This window comes from Felis catus, chromosome A1 (genome assembly GCF_018350175.1).
Source record: "Felis catus isolate Fca126 chromosome A1, F.catus_Fca126_mat1.0, whole genome shotgun sequence".
Lineage (NCBI taxonomy): Eukaryota > Metazoa > Chordata > Mammalia > Carnivora > Felidae > Felis > Felis catus.
The window spans coordinates 89,990,933-90,015,120 of NC_058368.1; the positions used below are offsets into that span (position 1 = coordinate 89,990,933).

The 24,188-nt window shown below is 46.4% G+C and overlaps 1 protein-coding gene across 3 annotated transcripts in view; it reads left to right on the top strand.

The window, feature by feature from the left end:
• The first annotated feature begins 10,006 nt into the window (after positions 1-10,006).
• The window catches only part of MAPK9 (mitogen-activated protein kinase 9), a 58,802-nt gene continuing 44,620 nt past the window's right edge, over positions 10,007-24,188 (top strand). For all 3 annotated transcript variants that reach the window (XM_023253986.2, XM_023253987.2, XM_023253983.2), the window contains exon 1: positions 10,007-10,141. The gene's annotated coding sequence lies outside the window, so the exon portion shown is untranslated. The remainder of the gene's footprint in view (positions 10,142-24,188) is intronic.

Here is a 24,188-nt window from a genome sequence, read left to right on the forward strand (position 1 = left end):
TTTTGGCTTGTGCATTTGGATTTTTGTTATTCTCATTCTTTTTGTGTACTTGGATTGTGAGGGCTTCTCAAAACAGGAACTCAGCAGTGTCTGGTGGGAGTGAACCCCGTTTCTCTTTCTTTCTTTCTTTCTTTCTTTCTTTCTTTCTTGCTTTTGAAGTTTATTTATTTTGAGAAAAAGAGAAAGCATGAGTAGGGGAGGGGCAGAGAGAGAGGAGAGAGAGAGAATCTCAAGCAGGCTCTGCACTGTCAGTGCAGAGCCCGATTTAGGGCTCGAACCCATGAACCATGAGACCACAACCTGGGCCAAAAGTCAGACACTTAAACCACTCAGCCACCCAGGTGCCCCAAGCCCTGTCTCTTGGTAGCCCATGGTGCTGTGCCCACACTTGTGACCTGCGTCCTTCTTGTATGAAAATGAAGACTGTTTATTTTACACGATGAAACAAAATGCAGGATGTTTGAGACTCTTCACTGAGTCCACTGAAGAGCTGTTGGAGGGGGCTGGACCACGTGATGCTCTTTCAGATGGCTGCCCAGAACCTGAAAGCATCATGCAGGCATGTGAAACTCTCTAATGTATACTTTTTTATTTCCATGAGTCTATCTTGGTCACCGATTTTATTGATATAATCAGGCAGGAAGATCAGAAGCTAGAGAGGGTTCTGAAGGCTTGTGGGGTCTGACTTTAGGCTCCCAATGAAAGTGGCTCTCCCAGAGGCTTGTCCTCATGACCACTATGTCCTCATGACCACTGGTCGGTTTGAGTAGCTCTAGTATAGCATCAGACCTTTGTTCAGAATTATCTGTGGGCTACTCATTAACTTTTCCATCCTCTTCTATGCTGTCCCCTGTATCACAAGACTTGGAAACCTGGGAATTACATTTCCAGGTTAAATTCCACCAGTGAGAAGCATCATGGAAGATTTGGAAGATACTTTAGAAGTCATATTGTTTTTGAGAAATCATGTTGTTTATTTCTCCCCTGGCAGAAGCAGACAGAAGTGTGGCTTCAGCAGATAGGAGGTCCTGCCATGGCCCTTAGCCCCAAAGCACTCGCCATGGCAATATTGCCTAAAATTCACCTACCCCACAGTGGGGGCCACCAGCAGAGGCTTCCTGCAACTACAGCAGCATCCTGCTTTTAAAAAAAATTTTTTTCAATGTTTATTTATTCTTGAGAGACAGAGACAGAGCAGAGCAGGGGAGGGGCAGAGAGAGAAGGAGAATCTGTAGAACAGAATCTGAAGAACAGAATCTGAAGCAGGCTCCAGGCTCTGAGCTGTCAGTACAGAGCCTGACGTGGGGCTCGAACCCACGAATCATGAGATCATGACCTCAGGGGAAGTTGAATGCTTAACCGACTAAGCCACCAGGCGCCCCCAGAATCCCGCTTCTGAAGAGCTGGCAGGAGCCCAGGAGCCACAGCGGCATTCTCCAACCCACATCCACCAGCCCTTCCCACAGATTAACCAGGGCATAAGTCCTGCTGGAAACACTACTGGTGCTGGTTTCTGCCTTTTTAACCAGACGGTGGTCATTACAATTTCAGAGGTTAGGAGACTTTATGAACTAGCCAGAACATGTTTATCTGGACAAGACCTAGAGAGACGCATTTCATTTTTACACCCAAGAGGCAATGACCATTCTGACTTTTGTACAAATCAGTCTCTTGCTTTTCATTATAGTTCTACCTGTGTATCTCTCCCCAAGTCATATACCACCTAGTCTCAAAAACAGAAGGCAAGCACACACGAGCTGTGCAAGGAGAGGGCAGCACTGCCCCCGCTGGACAGAAGCACCAGGAGTGGGGTGAGGAGAGCACTCTCCCAGGTCCAGGGGCTGACTTCCCCTTCACTGGGAGCTGACAAGGCCCCTTCTGGGGAAGTGGCAAGCAAGCTCACAAGTGACTCTGGGGAAACACAGGGCTCTCCACAGCTGGGCGCCTGGCAAGGCTGAGGTGTGCACCGGGTACCCAACAGAAGTATGGTCAGAAGGAATGGGCTGCCCTGTACTTTCCACTTCCGAGCCCGCCATGGCCCTCTGGCTCTCAGGGAAAAGCTGAGAACTTCTGGGAGTGATATGTGTGTCTTAAGCAGAGCATGAGGGGAGATACCCTCAGCAGCACACGGTCACAACAAGCCAAGTCCTGGTGAGAATCTGGGCCAAGCTCTCCTGGGTGATCTGTCCTTGGGTTAGGAGAATGGTCCAATGGAAGTGGTGGGGGGAGTCTTGGTGATGACCAGCTGTCTGCCTCTCAGGTCACACTGAGGCAGGACAGCTCAGCTGCCCTCCACATCTGGAGCAGAGCTGCTGTCCCGGGATCATTCCATCATCCTCCGAGGGATTCCCTTGTCCTCTTTCCATATCTCATGTCTTCCTTCTTAGTTTCCTTTTTTCATTTTGGTGGAATACATCCTTCTTGGGTAAAGGAGCCTGGGAGGTTAACTTTTGAGACCTTGAGAAATAAATGACATTATTCCTCACATGTGACTGGGGGTTTAGTTACACATAGAATTCTAGGTCACCAAAAAAATGTTTTCTTCAGAATTGTAAACGTGATGCTCTGTTATCTTGTTCACAGTTTAAGAACTTCAAAGTCACTCTGATACAGGGGACCTTTTTATTTCCTTCTTTGTCTCCCCGTGTTCTGAAATATCACAGCAAGGGGTCTTGGGTATCTTCTTACTTAGTGTTGACTTCAGGCTTGTACCTCCTGCCCCTCCATTCTGGGAACTTTCCTTGAATTACTTTTTGGTGGATTTCTTTCTGTGTGTCTGGCCTCTCTTATTTCAGAGGTTGGAGCTACTAGACTAGCCTCTCCTTTCTTATGTTTTTTATTGGGCATCTTATCTTTTTTGCTCTTACTAAATAGGAGATTTAATTTATTCTCCCAACCTGTTTACTACAAAGAGTTTTCATTTCTGCCAATACAATTTAATTTCCAAAAGTTCTTCTATTTATTTATTTTTTGCTTTGGACATATATACTTTTAATACATATTTTTAAAATTAACTACAGCCCATACTTTATTCATATTTCTTAGTTTTTATCTAATGTTCTTTTTTGCTGCTCTTTTCCTGACATCAGATGACACGTCTCCTTAAGCTTCTCTTGGCTGTGACTGTTTCTCAGATTTTCCTTTTTTTGTAGGATCTTGACATTTTTGTCAAATACCAGTCATTGGGTATTTTCGAGAATATTCCTCAGTTGGGCTTGTCTGATGCTTTTTGCATGGTTAGACTGGGGTAATGTGTTTCAGGAAGGAAGCCCCAGGAGTAAAGTGCCATTCTCATTACTTCATAATGCAGAGGGGGCACGTGCTATCAACATGTCTTGTCACTGTTATGTCAGTTTGGTCACCTACCTCAGGTAGTGCTTGTCACATACTCTAATTTTTCTCCCTTTCCATACTGAACTCTTTGGAAGGAAGTCATTATACCCTCCCCACACTTAAAACAGTGGGGTGATGTGGCGCCCCGGTGGCTCAGTCAGTTAACCATCTGACACTTGATTTCAGCTGGGGTCACGATCTCACGGTCTATAAGTTCGAGCTCTGCGTCAGGCTCTGCACTGACAGTGTGGAGCTTGCTTGGGATTCTCTCTCTCCCTCTGCCCCTTCCTCACTTGTGCTGTCTTGATAAAGATAGATAGATGATAGATAGATAGATAGATAGATAGATGATAGATAGAAGTTATGCATCACTTCCTTGAGAGAGGATTATTTACATAAATTATTTGGGGTTCAGTACAGGTTTGTTCTCCTCCATTTATTTTTTCATTTATTAAATCATTTATATCCATTAGTATAGGCTCATGGAAATGTATTTTAGGCTGGGTTATAATACAATACTGTTATTTCATTTATTGCTCAGATTGTCCCAGCTGTGGCCATTGGGAGCTCTTTCTGTTGGCTCTTGTATCCCTTCGACATACCCCTCCGTGTGTGTGTGTGTGTGTGTGTGTGTGTGTGTACTTCGTAAGCACTTCCTTACTTTCTTTTTTTTTTTTAATTTTTAACATTTATTTATTTTTGAGAGACAGAAGGAGACAGAGCATGAGCAGGGAGGGGCAGAGAGAGAGAAGGAGACACAGAATCTGAAGCCGGCTGCGGGCTCTGAGCAAGCTGTCAGCACAGAGCCTGATGCGGGGCTCGAACCCACAAACTGTGAGATCATGACCTGAGCCGATGTCGGATGCTCAACCGACTGAGCCACCCAGGTGCCCCTTCCTTACTTTCTTGTACCACAAGATGCTCCAGACTCATCTTGTACATCTCCTGCCCCAGCCTGAGAATCAGCTACTGTTGATTTAGGACCCCTGGTTTCTTCTGTTGGAGAATGGCATTAGAAAACAGTTCCTGGGTTCTGGGTGTGCTTTGGCTGCTGCGGTGTCATTGCTTCTAGGCCATCTCAGCTGAGAGAGTAAGGACATATAGGCGTGCTGAATATGTTTTTGATGACTTCAAGGATGTGATACTTTTTCATTCTGTCTGAAGCCGGCAATATATTATTCCTTTCAGAATTTCCTTTTTCACATAGTCTCTGTTTCTTTCAAGATAGTTTTGTTTGGTTATCTTCGTTGGTTTCTGTTTTGACTTTGCCACATGACCTTGGGCTGTCCAGGCAGATTCAAGGTGGTGGGAAATTTCTTGAGTACGTGGTGGGGCTTGTTGATGCCGAGATCGACTGCTGGGCAATCTGGAGGGTTTGTTTTATGTTTTAGGGCTGGTCAGACTTCTGAGAAGAGTTTTCCAGTCCCTTGCTGTCAAGGGACTGCTGGTGCTCTGGGAGATGCCTGGAAAAAGGGGACGAGATCTAGTCTATTCAGCATTCAGTTATATGGCACCCACGCCCCCTTTCTTATCCCCTGGCTTCTGCCTTTCCCAGCTGTTTCTGCCCTTTCTCCTGCCATGTCTTCACATGAGTCTGACCGCCCAGCCCACAGATGCAAGCCCTGCCCGAGGAGCCCATCAGACTCCTCTTCTGGGGATTTTCAAACTTAATGTGGCACAGAGGGCCTGCCCCTCCTTGGGTGGTGAAAGACTAGCAGCTGACATGGGGAGGAGGAAGCTGACCCAGAGGAGAAAGGAATGTGATAAAGCATTTGCCCATAGCTCCCAAGGCTCTGGCCAGGTTCCTAGGCTGTGGTCCCAGGGCCGGCTCCACCCATTGATCTCCCAGGTGCAACAATGCAGGAACCTCCCAATAGTTGTCCCCATTGGGTTCAGTGTGGCTTAGCTTTCTCGAACACACAACCTGAACAGTCTTGGCTTGCATCCCCTGGCACATCGGGTCCTGGTCAGGGGTGGGGAGGAGGTGGGGAGGGAATGGGGAAGTGGGAGGAGAGCAGTCAAGGTCGGGAGAGGGGGGAGCAGAGGAGGCCAGCATGAAGACACTCATTGTCCCTGTGTGCAGTCTATTCCCCGAGCTTGGTACTTCTCTCCCTGAGACCTCACAGCAGCCCCATCAGGTGGGGTCACCACCCATGCCCACTCCCCATGGAACTGAGCCTCAGAGAAGCAACCTCCTGCCCACAAGAGCACAACAAAGTGGAAAGCCCAGTTGGAACCCAGTCAAGGCAAGTCAAGAGTGGATGATGAGATTGGAGCCAAGGAAACCTGTCAGCACTGTGACCCCTGGGCCAGCCTCAGGCCAGGGAGTGGAGCTTGAGCTCTTCTTCCTTCCCTCCTGTGTTCTCTTCTCCCCTGTGGGGCAGGGAAGTGGATAGTGTCTGCCAGATGGGTGGTATCAGCTGTGCCATCAAGGAACCAAGTGCAAAGCAGGGAAGGGAGGAGCAGGGAGCAGTGAGGTCTCAGGAAAAAGGAGTGGCCAGTGGCCTTCATCTCAGAGGGCACATAGCCAGAGCTGCAAGGCTAAAGGTGACAGGAAAGGGGGAGGTGATAGAAAGCAGGTGGGCAGCTGGGATGCACATTCAATAAATCCTTCCTCTCCACAGGTGGGTGAGCAGGCCAAGGCCAGAGGTCCCCACCCCAAAAATCAAGTCAGGAACCTCCCTGACTCCTCCTCATGACTCACCCCTACATCCTACCTCTAGGATGGACAATTCTGCCTCTTTTTTTTTTAATGTTTATTTATTTTAGAGAGAGAGAGAGAGAGAGAGAGAGAGAGAGAGAGAGAGAATGAATGAGCAGGGGAGGCACAGAGGGAAAGGGAGACACAGAATCCAAAGCAGGCTCCAGGCTCTGAGCTGTCAGCACGAAGCCCAATGCGGGGCTCAAACTCATGAACTGTGAGATCATGACCTGAGCCGAAGTCAGATGCTTAACCAACTGAGCCACCCAGGCGCCCCAGGACAATTCTGTCTTTTAAATGGACATCTTTTCCTTACATCAAGTTTTTTAGTATAAATTACATACATGAAAAGTCACCTTCTTTTAGGTGCTCAGTTCTGAAATTTGATAAACATATAGTGATATGACCACTGCCATAATTAAAATAGAGTATACCCATCATCTCAAAATATTCCCTCCTGGCCCCTGGTTATCATCCCCCACTTCCTCCACTTGACTTTGGCAAACACTGATCTGATTTTGCTTTTTCCAGAATGTCCTGTAAACAGAATCAAAGAGGATGTAGCCTTGCTTGGCTTCTTTCACTTAGCATGATTTTTTTTTTTTAATGTCTATTTATTTTTGAGAGAGAGCAAAAGCAGAGGAGGGACAGAGAGAGACGGGGTCAGAGGATCCGAAGTGGGCTCTGTGGTGAAAGCGGAGAGCCTGATGCAGGGCTCGAACTCACGAACCGTGAGGTTGTAACCTGAGTCGAAGTCAGACACTTAACTGACTGAGCCACCCAAAGGCCAAGCATGATGTTTTTGTATTTATCTATGCTGTGCACTTGTCAATCAGTCCTTTTTGGTGCCAGGTAATATCCCACTGTATGGATGTACCTCAGTTTATTTACCCATCTGCTGGATTATCTACAGACATAGGCTGTTTCTAGTTTTTGACGGTTTTGAATAAAGTTGCCATAAACATTTACGTACAGCTCTTTGTGTGGACGTGTCTTTATTTTTCTCAGTTCCATATCCAGGAATAGGATTGCTGGGTGATACGACAGGTGTATGTTTAATGTTACCAGAAATTGCCCAACTGTCTTCCAAAGTGGACAAGCCATTTTGTTTTTCCGCCAGCGGTGGATGAGAGTTCTGACTGCTCCACATCAGTCATCACCACTTGATACTGTCCGTCTTTTTTATCACAACGGGTGTGTAGTGCTAGCTCACTGTGACTTTAATTTTCATTTCCCTCAAGTCTTGAAGCAGTTTTAAAATCAGTTCTTTCCTTACACCTGGCCCCAGGCCAGGCCTCACCTTCTCCTACACAGGCTTTTGCAACAGCTCCCTAACTGGTCTTGTGAATATAAGCCCCTCATCCTAGAAACTTCATGTGCTCTAGTGATCCTTCCAAAATAAATACCTAATCGCATCATTCACTTCCTTTCTTAACACCCCTCAGCAGCTGCCCTTGACCTCCAGAGATGGAGCCCCTACCCTGCAATGCCTCAAGGGCCAGCAGGTAAGGGATGGTGAAGTCATGGCCAGAGTGGGGTGATAGGGAGTGGTAGGGGATGTGGTGATGTAAGGGCCTCCCCTAAATGGGCAGCTGCCACTCAGCTCCAGCTGACCACTACCTTCTGGGAATGCAGACCCCATGTTGTCAGAGCTTCTAACTATTCAAGAGAAACTGCCAGTTGAGATTTTCCAAGTGAAAGCTCCCAATTTTCAAATGTTGTCAACTAATAAAAAAAAAAAAAAAAAGCCACACTGGGCTAAACAAGCGTATCAGTGACTTGAAGCGAGTCCATGGGACTGTAGTCAGCAGTACCCATCCACCTCAAGGCCATATTTCCCCATCGCCAACAAGACCAGGTGACCCTTGGTTTCCTGAACACAGTATGCAGGTCCTGACTTCTGAATCTTTGGGTCCCAGTGCCCTTTCTGCCTAAACCATTGGCCTAACACATTCTTGCTAGCCTTATAGCCTCGGCTCAGGCTTCCTCTTATCCAGAGGTCTTCCTCAACTATTCCTCTCCAGCTAGCAGGCTAGGTCAGCTGTCAGTCAGGCTCATGTGTATACCCCCCCACCCCCTACATGCCCCCGCTTCTCATCTCCCTTGGTCTCCACCAAAATTCTGTGCACTCTTCAAAGCATGGACTAGACCCTTCCCTACCTTGTCACCTCAGCTTTGTGTCTGTAAGTGTTCACTGTTATTTCATAAACCAGAAAAGGCAGAATCCTTTTAGAAAACTCAGCACGAAATATGTATAGGTGTGTATGTGTGCCCAGTGGTTTTTGGTACTCACTTTTCATGGGATGAGTGTTGTAAACTTGACTGGAGAGTGCAGGAATGGGTGCCCCTTCCTAATCCAAGGGGAAGCACCCACCAGTGCTCCTTAGTGAAGCCACAGCTCTGACAGCCAGGCTTTACTAGCCTCCCATAATCCTTGGTGATGGCAATTTTTGGCTCCCTGTTTTCTCCTGTGCACCTGGAGCAGGTGGCAGATGAGGCTGATGTGAGAACCAGTGTGGGCAGGAACCCACCAGGGGGCCCTCCTCAACGCAGATCACATTCAGGAGCTACAATTTCAAGCAAGGATGGGCCATACTCAATTTTAGAAAACTCCCTCTGGTGGCCAAGGTAGGGGGTGGCCTAACGAAGGACACCATGCCTGGATCCCTTCCTCTACCCTCCTCCTCTGAGGCCCTGGTGCCCTCAGCTGGCCCTGCATCACTGGCTTTCCATCCTCCCCAAATTCTGCCACCACCCTCCATGCCTCCCAGCCCCTTGACCTCCCCCTCGTTAGGATCCTGCTCCTTCCTCCCAATTTGGCCCCTGCCCTGATCACCCGCTGGGCTCTGGCATGCTGGGCTCCTGCATCCTGCGAAAGCTGCTCCTCCTCCACAGTCCCCCCTCTCCCTGTCCTCAAAGTGTGCACCTCCCCCCACCCTATCCACGGACCTCTGATCTTTTTTCAGTGTGTCCAGACTCCCTCCCTCCCTTCCAGCTTTGCTTATTTAAACGCAAATCTGGCAACACGAAATATCCTGGCCTCTCCCATCTTTTCATATGACCCCAGGCCTGCTGGAACCCGACCGAGGGGCCAGAGGGCTGCAGGAGTTGGCTCATAAGAAGGTCGGTGTCAAGGGACCCCAGGACCTAGGGGACCCTCAGCACTGCACTCCCTTCTCCCCATTTACGACCTTGCCTTTCTCTGAGCCAGAGGTTTGACCCCTGGCCCGAATACTCCAGCCTTTCCCCTCCTCCCTTCTGTCACGGACCCGCCGGGGGCACTAGTCTGCACGTGGCCATCTCCTCGCACTCCGCCCTCCCCACCACCCGATTTCTAGCCGTTAGCAAGCCGCAGAGTCCAAGACCCCTGCCTCTCCTTCCCGCTCCCCCGCCGCGTCGGTCTCCTCGTCCTTCCAGGGGCCACACCGTGCCGGGTTCCTGGACGCCGGATGCCAACACCCCGGTCTCCCCTCGTCCTCGCCCGGGACTCTCCCCCAGACGGGCCGGCCCGTTCCCCTACAGGCCGCCTCGCCGCTGCCACCTTGCACCTGCAGCCCAGAGGGCCCGGCTCTCCTGCCGCCGGTCGGCCCTCTCCACCGCTTCCTGGCTCCGCGTCGGGCCTCTGCTTCGAGGTCCCCGTGGGGGGATGGAGGATCAGCGCGCGTACTGAGCCGGACCTGCGTCCCCAGCCCCGGGCGTGCTCCGCACAAGCCGGAGGAGCTGGGCGGCTGAGGGACACCGAGCCCCATCGAACCCCGCACGGTTATCCCGGCTCCGCCCGCCCCGCCCGTCACGACCCGCCCCCCGGCGCGATTGGCCGCGCCTGCCCGGCTCTCCGGACGCTGATTGGTCGGCGCGAAGGTCGTTCAGGCCGGGCGCCGCGGCGGCGGTGGCGGCGGCGGAGGAGGGGAAGGGAGCCGGACCGGAAGGGTCGAAGCGCCCCGGCGACCCTCACACCCACTGCAGCGGCGGCGGCGGGGCGGAGCGGAGCGGGGCGGGGCGGCCGGCCGAGCCCGGGGCAACGGAGCCGCGAGCCGCCAGTGCGCAGCGCCGCCAGTCCGCCCGCCCGCCCGCCCTCTCCCCCTGGCGCGGCGGCTGGGAGGCGAGGTGAGCAGGGCGGGCGGGCGGGCGAGGCCTGGCGGGGGCTGCTCGAGCGGGGCCCCGCCGGGGAGGGGCGGCAGGAGGGCCGCGCGGCCGCGGTCTGCAGGGCCAGGGGGCGCGGGGTCTCCGGGCTGGGGGCTACGGAGTGGGCCGGACTCTGTGGGGCGCAGACGGCCCCGGCCGCCGCCCCTGCCCTCCGGGCTGCCGCAGTCGCCTCCTCCCGCCCGGCTGTCAGCCGCCAGGGGCTTGCGGGCCCCGCTCCCTGGCCTGGCCCTGGCAGACGTGTCGTGGGTGATCTGTGGACGCCACCCCTCCAGATTGGGGGACACGCAGTTGCATACCCGCGTCGGGATGTTAAGGATCCCGGAGTCTGGTTTCCGCGACCTTGGCCAAGGCACTGACCCTCTGTTTTCCCCCAGGGAAAGTGGGGAAATGTCTACCCTTTTGGACAGGATTGTTGTCAGGCTATGTGAATGTGTGTGAAAGTGCCTGGGCACGAGCTCAGGTTGATAGGTGGAAAATTGGGCGGGATACTGCCCATGCTGATGTGAGTAGGGCACGAACCCCCTCCCCATCCACGCAGAGACCCCCATCCCCATGCTTCTCCAGTGCCTAGTCATTGCACATTCAGTGCCTAGCAGTGCCAGAGCGGCCCTGCCCACCTCCCCTACCACTCCCACCACCCAGAGCTCTGCTCTCCTGTCCCACCCATCTTCCCACCGCGCAGCCCCGTTTGCCTCAGGACCTTTGCACTTTCGTTTCCAATGCTTGGAGCTGTCTCCAGCGGCTTTGCACAGCTGGCTCCTTCTGGTCTTTCCTCTGGTCAGCTGTGTCTTTTTCTACAAGGCCTTCCTTGACTACTCTCTTTCTCCCCTTAGTCATTCTATCTCATTAATTTAATTTTCTTCTTAGTGTTCACTCTGGTTTGAAACGATTCTATTTATTTATGTTTACTTTGTTTCCTCTGCAAGGAAGTAGCTTTATGAAAACAGGTAGTTGTCGGATTTGTCCACTGCTTCGTCCCCAGTACTTAGAAAGCGCACAGTAAGTACTCAGTGATATCAGTTCAATGAATGAATGAATGACCCTACCTGCTGTTGCTTCTGCTTTGTCAGTTTATTGAATGACTTCTAACTAACTTGTGAAACCTGTAAGCAGATGGGAGCTTGTTCTCATTTAAAAGTCCTTGACCCCTTTATTTGGTAACTGTCAGAACAAGCTGTAATACAAATTTTGACATTTTTGTAATATTTTAGCTCTCATTTCCTTCCACACATTCAGGAGGCATTTGCTGAATTCTACGTTATCTAGGTCAGGCTTTCTGCTCGGCCTTGGGGACACAAAGGGAATAGCAACAGGGTCCCTTCCTCCTGAGAGTCCCAGTAGAGGAGGCAGACATGCAGACAGGTTAGTGCCAGGACAGTGTGATGATGCTTGTTGTAGTGGAGGTGCTGTGCCATGGCATGGAAAGGTGGAGGTGACAGGTGGCGCTGGAGTTGGGCCATGAAGGATTGTGAGAAATTTGCCAGGCAGGGAGAGGCACCGAAAGGGAAAGGGCAGGGTGAAGGAAGGACATCAGCCCAGTGTGGGGTCAGGAATCAGCCTGCAGGGCCAGGTGTAAAAGAGCATGGAGTGGTGGGGACCCTGGAAAACCAAACCTCACCCAGCAATTTTAAAAAAGAGGTCAGAACTCTACATTGCTTTCTGCTCTCCTGATTTTTAAATGCTGGCAATTAATTATTAGCTGTAATAATTAATGCTCTGAACCATGTAAAATTCATTTAGTTCGGTTGCAGGATTGTCGATCTCCAGGGCAGGTTACGTAGGAGGCAACAGCTGCAGTGAGCTGGAAACGTAGCCCCAGGCCAGCGAAGCTAGGCTCTGTTTGTCCATGTACTTCCACTTAATTTTCACTGGAGTCCTGTAAGTGGCAGCTGTGACACCCGTTTCTTCAGAGGAGTACATGGAGGCTCACAGAGTTCCAGCAGTCAGCTTCAAGGCAGATAGCTGGAAAGTGAAATTTGAACCCAGGTCTCCCCCAGCTAAGCGTCCTTTCCTGGGTGCCTCAACTCTGATGGTTCTCTTTTGGCTTTTAATTTGTTCTGAAAGCAAAACATCCAATCTAGAAGTTTTCCTTCACTTAATCCTTTTTTTTTTCTTTCAAAAGGATCCTGTGGGGTTAAAAAGAATCCTATTGTGGCATAGTCTTCTCTGGAGAGCTTTGATTTTCCTAAGGATTTAATTTTGGGGATGCCAGGACAGATGAAAATGTGTTTCAAATAAGTGTTAGAGGGCATATTCAATTTGTCGATTTAAAATAAAGAGTTCTTGGGGTGCCTGGCTGGCTCAGTCAGTTAGTTGAGCGTCCAACTTCGGCTCAGGTCATGACCTCACGGTCTGTGGGTTCAAGCTCCGAGCCTGGAGCCTGCTTCAGGTTCTGTGTTTCCCGCTCTCGCTCTGCCCCTCCCCACTCATGCTGTCTCCCTCTCTCTCTCTCTCTCTCTCTCTCTGCTCCTCCCCACTCATGCTCTGTCCCTCTCTCTCTCTCTCTTTCTCAAAAATAAAAACATTAAAAAAATTTTTTTAAATAAAGGGTTCTTAATTTTCTGGATAAAGACAAAGGCCAGATGAAGCAATTAACAGTAAAGCAGTCGTTTCTGTGATGCATAAGGTAAAACAGAAACCACATTTGGCAGCAGGACAGATATTTGTTATATACATATGTAGCTATACTTCACTACTAGTTAAGAAGGTGACGTTTTTGGGGTGCCTGGGTGACACAGTCAGTTAAGCATCCGTCTTGGGCTCAGGTCATGATCTCATGGTTCGTGAGTTCAAGCCCTGCATCAGGCTCTGTGCTGACAGCTCAGGGCCTGGAACCTGCTTCAGATTCTCTGTCTCCTCTCTGCGCCTCCCCCACTCGCGCCCTGACTCTCTCTCAAAAATAAGTACATTAAAAAAAATTTTTTTTTAATGTATAAAAAAAGAAGGTGACTTTTTAACATAATTTTCTTTGAGAATAATTAAATTCATACTTGACCTTTTGTGATTGTGTGAGCTAGTTTCAAGGTTAGTCTTTATTCTTACTGTTTATTATGAAAACTTTCAAACATATGCAAAATTAAACAATAGTATCCAGCTTCCACAGTTATCAACTCCTGGCCCATCTTGTTCCACCCCAACCTCATCTACTTACACCCTCACACCCCCACCCATGTTATTTTCAAGCAAATCCTAAATGTCATGTCATTCAATCCATGAATATTTCAATATATGTATCTAAAAGATAAGGACTCTTTTAAACTTGGAAATGCAATAATTCCTCAGTATAATCAAATAACCAGTCAATATTCAAATTTCCAGATGTCCCATAAGTTTTATAGTTCTTTAACAGTTTGTTTATAGGAATCAGGATCTAGATAAGTTCCATACGTTATGATTGGTTGATACATCTTTTAAGTTTCTTTTAATCTGTAGATTCCCCCTTTATTTCTCTTCTTTTGTCTTCCTTGTAGTTTATTTGTTGAAGCAGTTGGTTGTTCTATACCATTTCCATAGTTGGGATTTTACTGGCTGCATCTCTGCAGTGTAATTTAATGTGTTTCTCTGTATCTCCTGAAAATTCACAGTGGGATTAAGATGAGGCTTAATGCCCTAGAATCAGAATGCCCTAGGTGGGGTGCTGTCTTCCATCTCATTAAAAAAAAATTTATTTTTACTGTTTACTATTCATTTTTGAGAAAGAGAGAGTGAGAGAAGAAGGGGCAGAGAGAGAGGGAGACACAGAATCCAAAGCAGGCTCCAGGCTCCTAGCTGTCAGCACAGAGCCCAACTCAGGGCTCGAATTCACGAACCACGTGATCATGACCTGAGCCGAAGTCGGATGCTCAACTGACTCAGCCACCCAGACACCCCCATCTTCCATCTAGAAGCAGTTAAAGCTGGCTGGCTCATGCTGCGATGTTAGCAGCTATTGAGGCTCAGTGTCTAGACCCATTGATTCATTAGGGGTTCTATTATTTGGGAGGCAAGTTTATATACCTTTTGCACAACAAGAGCTCATTTTTTTTAGGCATTTGTGGTTTATTATTTTTTTAATGTTTATTTATTTTGGAGAGTGAGGGAGAGCAGGCGAGCAGGGGAGGGACAGAGAGAGGGAGACAGAAGATCTGAAGAAGGCTTCGCCCTATCAGTGCTAGGCTGGATTTGGGGCTCAAAACCATGAACCGTGAGATCGACCTGAGCTGAAGTCCACACTTAACAGCCTGAGCGACCCAGGTGCCCCTTATATTGGCCTTTGAATTGCCGTTTAAAATATTTTTAATTGACACCTCAAATCCTCTTTGGAAAACGTTGGTGTATAAATTAATAGATATAAAAATAATGAGCAAGAGTAGTCACTGTTTTAACATAGGACTTTCCCATAACTAAGGAAGTTTGCTCAACATTTCAAGGTGAAATTCAACAAATTTGATTTTATTTAATTCATTTGGCCTTTTTTGTTTGTTGTTTTTTTGTTTGTTTGTTTTTTGGTCTCATAAAATAGTGTGCTCTCCCTCCCTGCCTCCAGCTAACTTTACATTAAAGTAAAAGACAGCAAAGACTATATACTCTGAAACTTTTCAGAAATAGTAAAACTAGATTCTAAGGATATGTAGTTACAAACAGGATAGTTGTTATTTCTTTCTTAAAAATGAGGCATTAATATTAATTCCCTTTATGTTAAATAGGTTCTTGCCTATTCTGAAATTAGAATTTGAAGTATTTTTATAAGTGAATTTTTTGGCTATTAGGAGAATGGACAGTGTGAACACATTTTAGTGGTATGCCAAAAGTTTGTCTTTCCATAGGCCAGGATAGAAGAAACTTGGGGATTTGTTTAAAAAACATTTTTATCTCCCCTCCCCCACAGCAATGCTAAGAGAAAGAATAATTGAGAAAGAATGACTGGCTTTTAAAATAACTTCCTTTAAAAATTATGTCAGTGTGTGTGTATATGTATAGTTGTACAGAACTGTGATTTAATTTGTTAGACTATTTAAGTATTTGTATATCTTAACCAATGCTGTCACTAGTTTGATTTTAGCATATCTAGGCCTGAACGTGCAGCCCACGTAATAAATCCACAAGCTCTGATTCTGTTTCATCAATTCTTAACTATGCTTTCAGAAACATAGCACACACATCCTATGAAGCAGATGTCTTCAAAAAATGTCCTGAAACATCATCTGCTGGTCACAGCCTAGAATGAAAAGTAAATTCTGTGCAGTTTGACCGAGATGCTCACCCACCATTGGCCATGTCATCAACTTTTGCATTTCCCAGATTTTAGTTCACATTTTCAGAATGCAAACGTTTATTTGGGGGAGCAGGAAACAGAATGGGTGTGGTAATACCTGTCCTAATGTCACCTGACATTGAGACCTTGCCCTGTGCTGGGCACTGTGCTCACTGTCCCCTGAGGGTGATTCTATGCTTATCCCTGTTTTACAGATGTGTGTAATCGCTGGTCTGAGATCATCCAGATAAGTGGTAGGCTCTTTGCCCTCTGACCCCAGAGTCCTAATCTGTGTTTTTTTAAAACAGATATCTTTTACTATGCTATTATGTGTCACAATTAAATATCTAAAAAGAAAATACAGAAATCCTAATCTAGACAGCTATTTTGACAATTCTTGTAAAAATATACACTCTGAATCTTAAGTCTGTATACTGTAATTTAGAAGAGAGTAATACACATTTTTTTCTTTTTCCTTTTCGCTTCCTTCATCCATTTCTTTCCTACACCTAACCCCACCTTTGGCAACCACTAATCTGTTCTCTGGATTTATAAGGTTGGCAGTTTCATTTTGTTTTGTTTTTTATATCCCACATATAAGAGAGATCACACGATGTTTGTCTTTCTCTATCTGACTTACTTCACTTAGCATAACACCCTTGAGGTCTGTCCATATTGTCACAGATGGTAAGATTTCCTTCTCTTTTAGGCTGATTAATATTCCATTGTGTATGTAGACCACCTCTTCTTTATCCACTCACCCACTGATGGACACTTAGGTTGTTTCCACGTCTTAGCTACTGTAACTAATCCTGCAGTGAGCATGCGGGCGCAACTATCTTTTCAAGTTGCACAACTATCTTTTCACGTTAGTTTTTGTTTGCTTTGGATAAATATCCAGAAGTGGAATTACTGGACCATATGGTAGTTCTATTTTTAACTTTCTGAGGAACCTCCATACTGTTTTCCTTAGTAGCTGCATCAGTTTGCATTCCCACTGACAGTGCCCAAGTGCCCCTTTCTCCACATCCTCACCAACACTTGCTATCTCTTGCCTTTTTTATTTTAGCCATTGTAACAGGCGTGAGGTGATAATCTCGTGGCTTTGATTTGTGTTTCCCTAATGATTAATGATACTGAACATCTTCTTATGTACCTGCTGGCCATCTGTATGTCTTCTTTGGAAAACTGTCTATTCAGATCTTCTGCCCATTTTTTAATATCAGATTGTTTGTTTGTTTTGCCATTGAGCTGTATGAGTTTCTTACATATTTTGGATATTAGTCCCTTATCAGATACCTGATTTGCAAATATTTTTTTCCAGTTCCATAGTTTGCCTTTTATTTTGTTAATGGTTTTCTTTGCTGTGCAGAAGCTTTCTAGTTTGATGTAGCCCCTCTTGGTTTTTTGTTTTTGTTGCTTTTTGTATTTTTGTTTTTGTTGCTTTTACTTTTGGTGCCAGATTACAAAAATCCTCGTCAAGACCTATGTCAAGAAACTTACCGCCAATGTTTCCTTCTAGGAGTTTTGTGGTTTCAAGTCTTATGTTCAAGTCTTTAATCCGTTTTAACTTAGTTTTTGTGTATAGTGTAAGAGTGGTTGAGTTTTATTCTTTTGCATTTGGCTGTCCAGCTTTCCCACACCATTTATGGAAGAGACTGTCCTTTCCCCATTGTATATTATTGGCTCCTTTGTCACAAATTAATCAACCATATATATGTGGGTTTATTCTGGGCCCTCTGTTCTGTTCCATTGATCTATATGTCTGTTTTTTTTAATATTCTTTAAAAAAAATTTTTTTTAATGTTTATTCATTTTTGAGAGAGAGAGAGACAGAACGCAAGCAGGGGAGGGGCAGAGAGAGAGGGAGACACAGAATCTGAAGCAGGCTCCAGGCTTCAAGCTGTCAGCACAGAGCCCGACGCGGGGCTCAAACTTACAAACTGTGAGATCATGACCTGAGCCGAAGTTGGTCACCCAGCTGACTGAGCCACCCAGGTGCCTCTGTATGTCTGTTTTTATGCCAATACCGTAGTGTCTTAATTACTATAGCTTTGTAATATTTAATTACTATACCTTTGAGATCAGGAAGCGTGATGCCTCCAGCTGTGTTCTTCTTTCTTAAAATTGCTTTGGCCATTCAGAGTCTTCTGTAGTTGCACACAAGTTTTAGAATTATTTGTTCTATTTCGGTGAAAAATGCCACTGGAATTTTGATAGGGATTGCATTGAATCTTTAAATTGCCTTAGGTAGTGTGGACATTTTAACAATATTGATTTTTCCAATCCATGAACACAGAATATCTTTCCATTTATTTGTGTCTTTAACTTTTTTCATTAACGTCTTTTGGTTTTCAATGTAAAGGTCTTTTACCTCCATGTTTAAATTTATTCCTGTGTAGTTTATTCTTTTTGATACAATTGTGAGAACATCATTTAATTTCTCTGACAGTTTATCAGCATATAGAAACACAAAATATTTTTGTGCATTAAGTTTGTATCCTGAACCATTATGAATTTGTTTATTCTAACAATTTTTGATGGAGTCTGCCCAGGAGCCTGCCCTCCCACTTGAGAGTCCTCATGCTAACCACTGTACCACACTGCCCTACATTTATTCTTCTGCTTAGTTTTTCCTATAACAAATATTTACTGGGCACCCACTATGTAATTAGTAGAGGATTAGGAAATGAATCAGACGCATTTTCTGCCCTCAGGGACCTCACAGAGTAGAAGTAGAGGTAGACTTGCAATAAAATGAATATAGGTTGTGGTGCCAAAAACGGGGGCATGCCCAGCACAGCTTGAAGTTTCCTGTAGAGGAAAACTTTCAAGAGAAGCAGGTGCATGCACTAGATTTTGAAGGAAGATGAAGGTTGGCCAGGAGAACAAAATGGGGAGGAAAGTCATTTCAGGCAGATGGGGCAGCTCGGGAAGAGGCGTGGAAGAGGCAGTATCTGGTGTGTCAGCTGGTCTCAGGTGATTCAGTATTGCCCAAGAGTGGGCCAGAGGTCCTGTGAACCCCTCTGCCTGCTAAAGATCAGAGTTTTACTCTCAAGGCAGTTGGTCACTATCCAAGGAGTTTAAACAGAAGAGCAGTATGATCACTGCATACGTTCAACAAATCTCTTTTTTAATTCCTTATTTGGAAATAATTCTCCATTCATAAGAAATTGTAAAAATAGTACAGAGAGGTCCCATGCACCCTTCACCGAGTTTCCCCCATTGGTTGTCATTTACATACCCACAGTACAGTATCAAAGCCAGGGAAGTGGCATTGGTGCAGCGTATGGGTACAAATCTGTGTCCTTTTATCACATGGAGAGATTTGTACAAACACCACTACCACAGTCAAGATACAGAACTATTTCATCGTCCCAAAGTTCTCCCTTGTGCTACCCTTTATAACCACACCCCGCCCCCACTGCCCACCATTCATAACCCCTGGCAACCACTAATCTGCTCCACAGCTCTATAATTTTGTCATTTCAAAAATGTTGTGTATGGGCACCTGGGTGGCTTAGTTGCATAAGCATCTGACTCCTGGTTTCGGCTCAGGTCATGATCTCACGGTCTGTGGGCTCAAGTCCTGCGTCAGGCTCTGCGCTGACAGTGCGGAGCCTGCTAGGGATTCTCTCTCTCCATCTCTCTGCCCCTCCCCCTCTCAAGCATGCATGCACACAACCACTCACGCACGCTCTCTCTCTCTCTCTCTCAAAATAAATAAACTGAAAAAAAAAAATGTTGTGTGAATGGAATTATACTGTATGGACCCTTTGAGATTGGCTTTTTTACTTAAGGATAATGCCCTGAAGATCCACCCAAGCTGTTGCATGTATCAGTAGTTGGTTCATTTCTACTACTGCCCCGTATTCCATGATATGGATGTACAGCACTTTGCCTAACTGTTAACCCACTGAAGGACACCTGGATTGTTTCCAGTTTTGAACTGTAGAAAATGTCACTGCTGTGAGCATTCATGTAAAGGTTTTCCTGGGGAAATGCCGTGTGAATAGTGGTTTGGAGGTAGCAGGAATGGAGGCTGGGAGAACACTTGGGCGGTTGCCCCATCAAGGGAAGACTTAGAACACCCCAACCAGAGCACTGGGAGTCAGGGCTGGGGAGGAGGAACAGACAGGCCCAGTGCCTCCAAGGGGCCCATGGGTTGGAATCCTTGACAGATCCTTCCTTAGGATCCACCCATGGATGATGTGATTACCAAACAACTAGTGGCTGTTCTTTATCATAGTAAGCAGTGTAGTTGAAGGACTGATGTCCAGAAGGATGGCTCTGAGATGTTGTAAGGTTCTTCATTATCAAAGAAAGATTGAGTTGTGCTCTGCCATTTTTATTAAGAATTAAAGAAGTGGGGAGGCGCCTGGATTGCTCTGTTTGTTGAGCGTCCGACTCTTGATTTCAGCTCAGGTCGTGATCTCAGGGTCATAAGATGAAGCCCTGTGTCAGGCTCTGCGCTGAGTGTGGAGCCTGCATAGGATCCTCTCTCTTCCTCTTCTCCTCTGTCCCTCCCGTGCTTACAAGCTCATTCACCCTATCTCTATCTCAAAAAAAAAAAAAAAAAAGCAAGGAAAAAGAACAATTTGATTAAAAATTTCAACAAGTATTGAAGCTAAGAGAAGGATTGTGAAACTCTGCTTTTAACCAGAGCAGTCAAATAATTTAACTATTGCATGTCCTGGGTATTCTGTACCATTAGCGTAGTTAAAGATTTTCTTGAGGCTGTGGATGACTGATTCATTATCAGAAGAAAAATTGTCTTGGTGGAGTAAAGCCATCAGGATGAAGCATCCAGTCCTGTGTTTTCTCCTGGCCTGGTCCTGACCAGCCCTTGGACACATCACTTCAGTTTCTAAATGCAGTTAGGGATGTTAATTAGAATGGAGTATTGGGAAGAACAAGAAGATTGTAGTCAGACACACCTAAATTCAGATCCAGGCTGTGCCACTTCCCAGCTGGGAATTTGGGCAACTTCCTCACTGTCTTCTAGCTCTCTTCCTTGTCTGCAGAGGGGGGACAGCACTGCTCACCTGACGAGCTGTTAGGGTGGTGTTTATAACTGTGGAGCTCAGAGTCCGGCCTACTCTTCTGCCTCCAGTCTCATCTGCCCCAAACCTTCCCGACTTTTAGGTCTTGGCTTTCCATTTCAAAGGTTTCATTTATTTTTTTTTTTAATGTGAAATGTGTGTGTGACTAAAAAGAATAAAAATAAAAAACAACAGAAAGTTGTAATGGGAAGAGTCAAAGTCTCATTTCCCACTGTGTGTCTGTACTTGCTAGTATACTCGTGTGTGCGTGTGCATGTGTGTGGGGCTGTGAATATTCACATTTACTACAGGCACTTTTTTAATTAAAAAAAATTTTTTTTAATGTTTATTTTTTAAGAGAGCAAGAGAGAGGCAGAGCTCAAGCATGGGAGGGGCAGAGAGAGGGAGACAAAGAATTGGAAGCAGGCTCCATCCAGACTCTGAGCTGTCAGCACAGAGCCTGATGCAGGGCTCAAACTCATGAACCATGAGATCATGACCTGAGCCAAAGTCAGACCGTTAACTGACTGAGCCACCCAGGTGCCACTACCATACACACTCTTTAACTTGCTTCATTTCCTTTGTTTCATCTTAAACATCATTCCTCATCAGTACACAAAGTCCCTGCATTATTTTTAATGGCTTTTTTTGTGCTTTTATGCCATAGTTTACTCATTCCAAGTGTATGTTTTAGGTTATTTCTTGGTTTTTTGTTTTTTGGTTTTTTTTTTGGTTTTTTTGTTTGTTTGTTTTGCCCTATTATAAAAAGTGCTACAAACATTCTTGCACGAATGTCTTTGAACATTTGTACATATATATTTATCAGGTACAGTTAGGAGTCATGTGCATTTAAAATTTTCATTAGATGTTACATATTTTCCTCCCTAGAAATGTTTTGCCAACTTACAGGGCTCACCAGCATGTATGAGAATGCCTGTTCCCTCACACCTGGGTTGATACTGTGCACAAACTTGCACTCAGGTCTTGACTCATCCTGGAAACCTTCCTTTATATCCATGTCCCACTCACACACTCCCTCTGCTCACTCACTGGCTGCTATCCCCACACTGCCCTTGGGCCCACTTCTACGTCTGCCCCTACGACACACTTCCCAGTAGTGTGACAATTATGCTCTTGGCGGTTTGAGGGAATGGACTGTCTGGTTAGTGCTCTCTCAACAATCCCTACCTTGTGCTTGGTGCGTAGGAGGCCCTCATGAGATATTGGGAGATCTCAGTGAATGGTAGCCGATGTCCCCACAAGACTTGGACGTAAATAGTATATTTACAGTAGTTGAACTGCTTATATTTAAAGGATTCTAGAGTTAGAAAATTTTTTTTAATATAAAGCTGTTTTGAAATTTTTATTTATTTTTTTATTTTAAGTTGGCTCCGTGCCCAATGTGGGGCTTAAACCACCCTGAGATCAAGAGTCATATGCTCTACTGACTGAGCCAGCCAGGCACCCCTAGAGAATTTTTTTTTAAAGGCATTTCTTATTCTAAACTCCAAACAAAGTAGGAACATCCCTCCTACCCAACGTTTATCTGTAGAGTGGGTAGATTTTACTCTAGAATCCTGGAGGGGATTCTATAAGGGTCTTCAGTCTTAGACAAATAGGGATTTTAGTAAGTTTTTTAAAATTTTTATTTGAGAGAGAGAGAGGGAGATGCAAGGGGAGAGGGAGAGAGAAAATCCCAAGCAGGCTCCATGCTGTCAGCACAAAGCCCAATCCGGGACTCGAACTCAGGAACCATGAGATCATGACCTAAACAGGAACCAAAAGCTGAATATTCAACCAACTGAGCTACCCAGGCGCCCCCAGACAAATAGGGATTTTAGATTAGAGCCTTTCATTCAACCAGGATTCATTGAAGCAGCATGGTAAAGTGGGAAGGGTATGGACGTGAGCCAGATGGCTTCATCAAAGGCTGTGCTGACTCCTTCCCCCTGGGCTCTGCCCACCACCCTGAGATCTGAAGAACCCAAGGAGCAGAGTGTGTCCCCCTAGAAGCTTTCTCAGTGGATCATTGGTGGGCATTGGACATTTCCTTAAGTTTATCAACATGTGAGAGGGAAGAAAGCCCCTCCCTGCCTTTGAGGTGCTACCAGCCTTGGGGGAGGGAGACATGGGCAGACCTGCAGAAACTGAGTAACAGCACAGCCTGGCTGGGGCTGCACAGCACAGAGCAGCGTGGGCGGAGACGGGATCCCACTGCTTGGAGCTGAGGTACGGAACCAGCACCCACTGGTGAGGGAAGTGAAGGCAGTGCCTGTACCTCAGTGTGTTGATAATGTGGTTGTACGAAGAATTCTTATATAGTACTTCCCAATTTGTAAACTGTTTTCTAAAACCCAGCTGACATCCATTCTGTTGAAATATAATCTCAACAGTTGATTTCATTAATAGCTAAATTACTTGGCTTTCTTGTGTGCTTTCTCATGTTCACAAAGCCCAAGTTTGACGGAGAAGATGGCTTTGACAGCTTCTCACTTAGGTAGCTTTTTCTGCCTACTAAGGGCAACTTATTTTAATTTAAAAATTACTTTAGGGGCGCCTTTAGTCGGTTAAGAGTCTGACTTTGGCTCAGGTCATGATCTCACGGTTGGTGAGTTTGAGCCCCACATCAGGCTCCTCACTGACAGTGCAGAGCCTACTTGGGATTCCCTCTCTCTCCCTCTGCCTCTCTCTTCTCTTCTCTTTTCTCTCTCTCTCTCTCTCTCTCTCTCTCTCTCTCTCTCCCCCTCTCAAAATAAATAAATAAATAAACTTTAAAAAAATTAAAAATTACTTTAAATCTTGAGATGAAAATATGTTAATTCTCTAACCTAATGATGTGACATTCTCCCCAAATTCACAAAAGCTAACCTAATCGTGTGCCAGTCAAAGTATAGGTTACAACAGCTGTAGCAGAGAGAGTTCCAGAGTTGCTCAACAAGGTTGAGATTAGTTTGTACCAGCCTGAGTGTGGGCAGGTGGACCAGAATGGGGGGCAGCTCTGGGCCACAAGGTCATTCAGGACTCTGGCCAGTCGGCAGCTCTACCAGCTTCAACATGTGACTGCCATCTCTGGGTCTGTGACAGCTGTTCCCCCAGCCAGCAGCAAGGGAGAAAGATAAGTTGGACAGCAAGCAGCTTTTGAAAGAGAGAGAGAGAGAGAGGAAGGAAGAAAGATAACAAGATGGATGGATGGATGGATGGATGGATGGATGGATGGATGTTGAAATGGCACACATCACTCTGCTTACATCTCATCAGCCAAAAGTTGGTCATCTGGCCACACCTGGCTGCCAAAAAGCATCCAGATGTCCTCTCTAGTTGGGCAGCCATTTGTCCAGCTCACATAGGGAGGCTTCTGTTCCTGAAACAAAGGAGGGAGGATCTGGAGGATGTCAGCAGCCTGTGGCTGTCATGCTGCCTGTCTCTCAGGCACTGCAGACTTACCTGTCTGAAGCCAGATTTGCAGACTGCATGCGTCTCCTGCCCACCTCCAGCTGCTTCACCCGCGTTCCTCCTCATCTTCTCCTGGGCAGCACAGGTCATGCACATTCTTCCTCCATGCCATGCATTTACCTCTTTTCCCCATCCGCCACAACCCTGCCATGTTTTGCTGGGCCTCCCTGCCTTCAGTCCTGCCCACCCCAGTCCATCCCTTTCACAGCTTCCTGAATGACCCCTCAGCAAAGCAAGCCAGAGCACATGCCTCTCTGCTTTGATGGCTCCACAGCCCTCG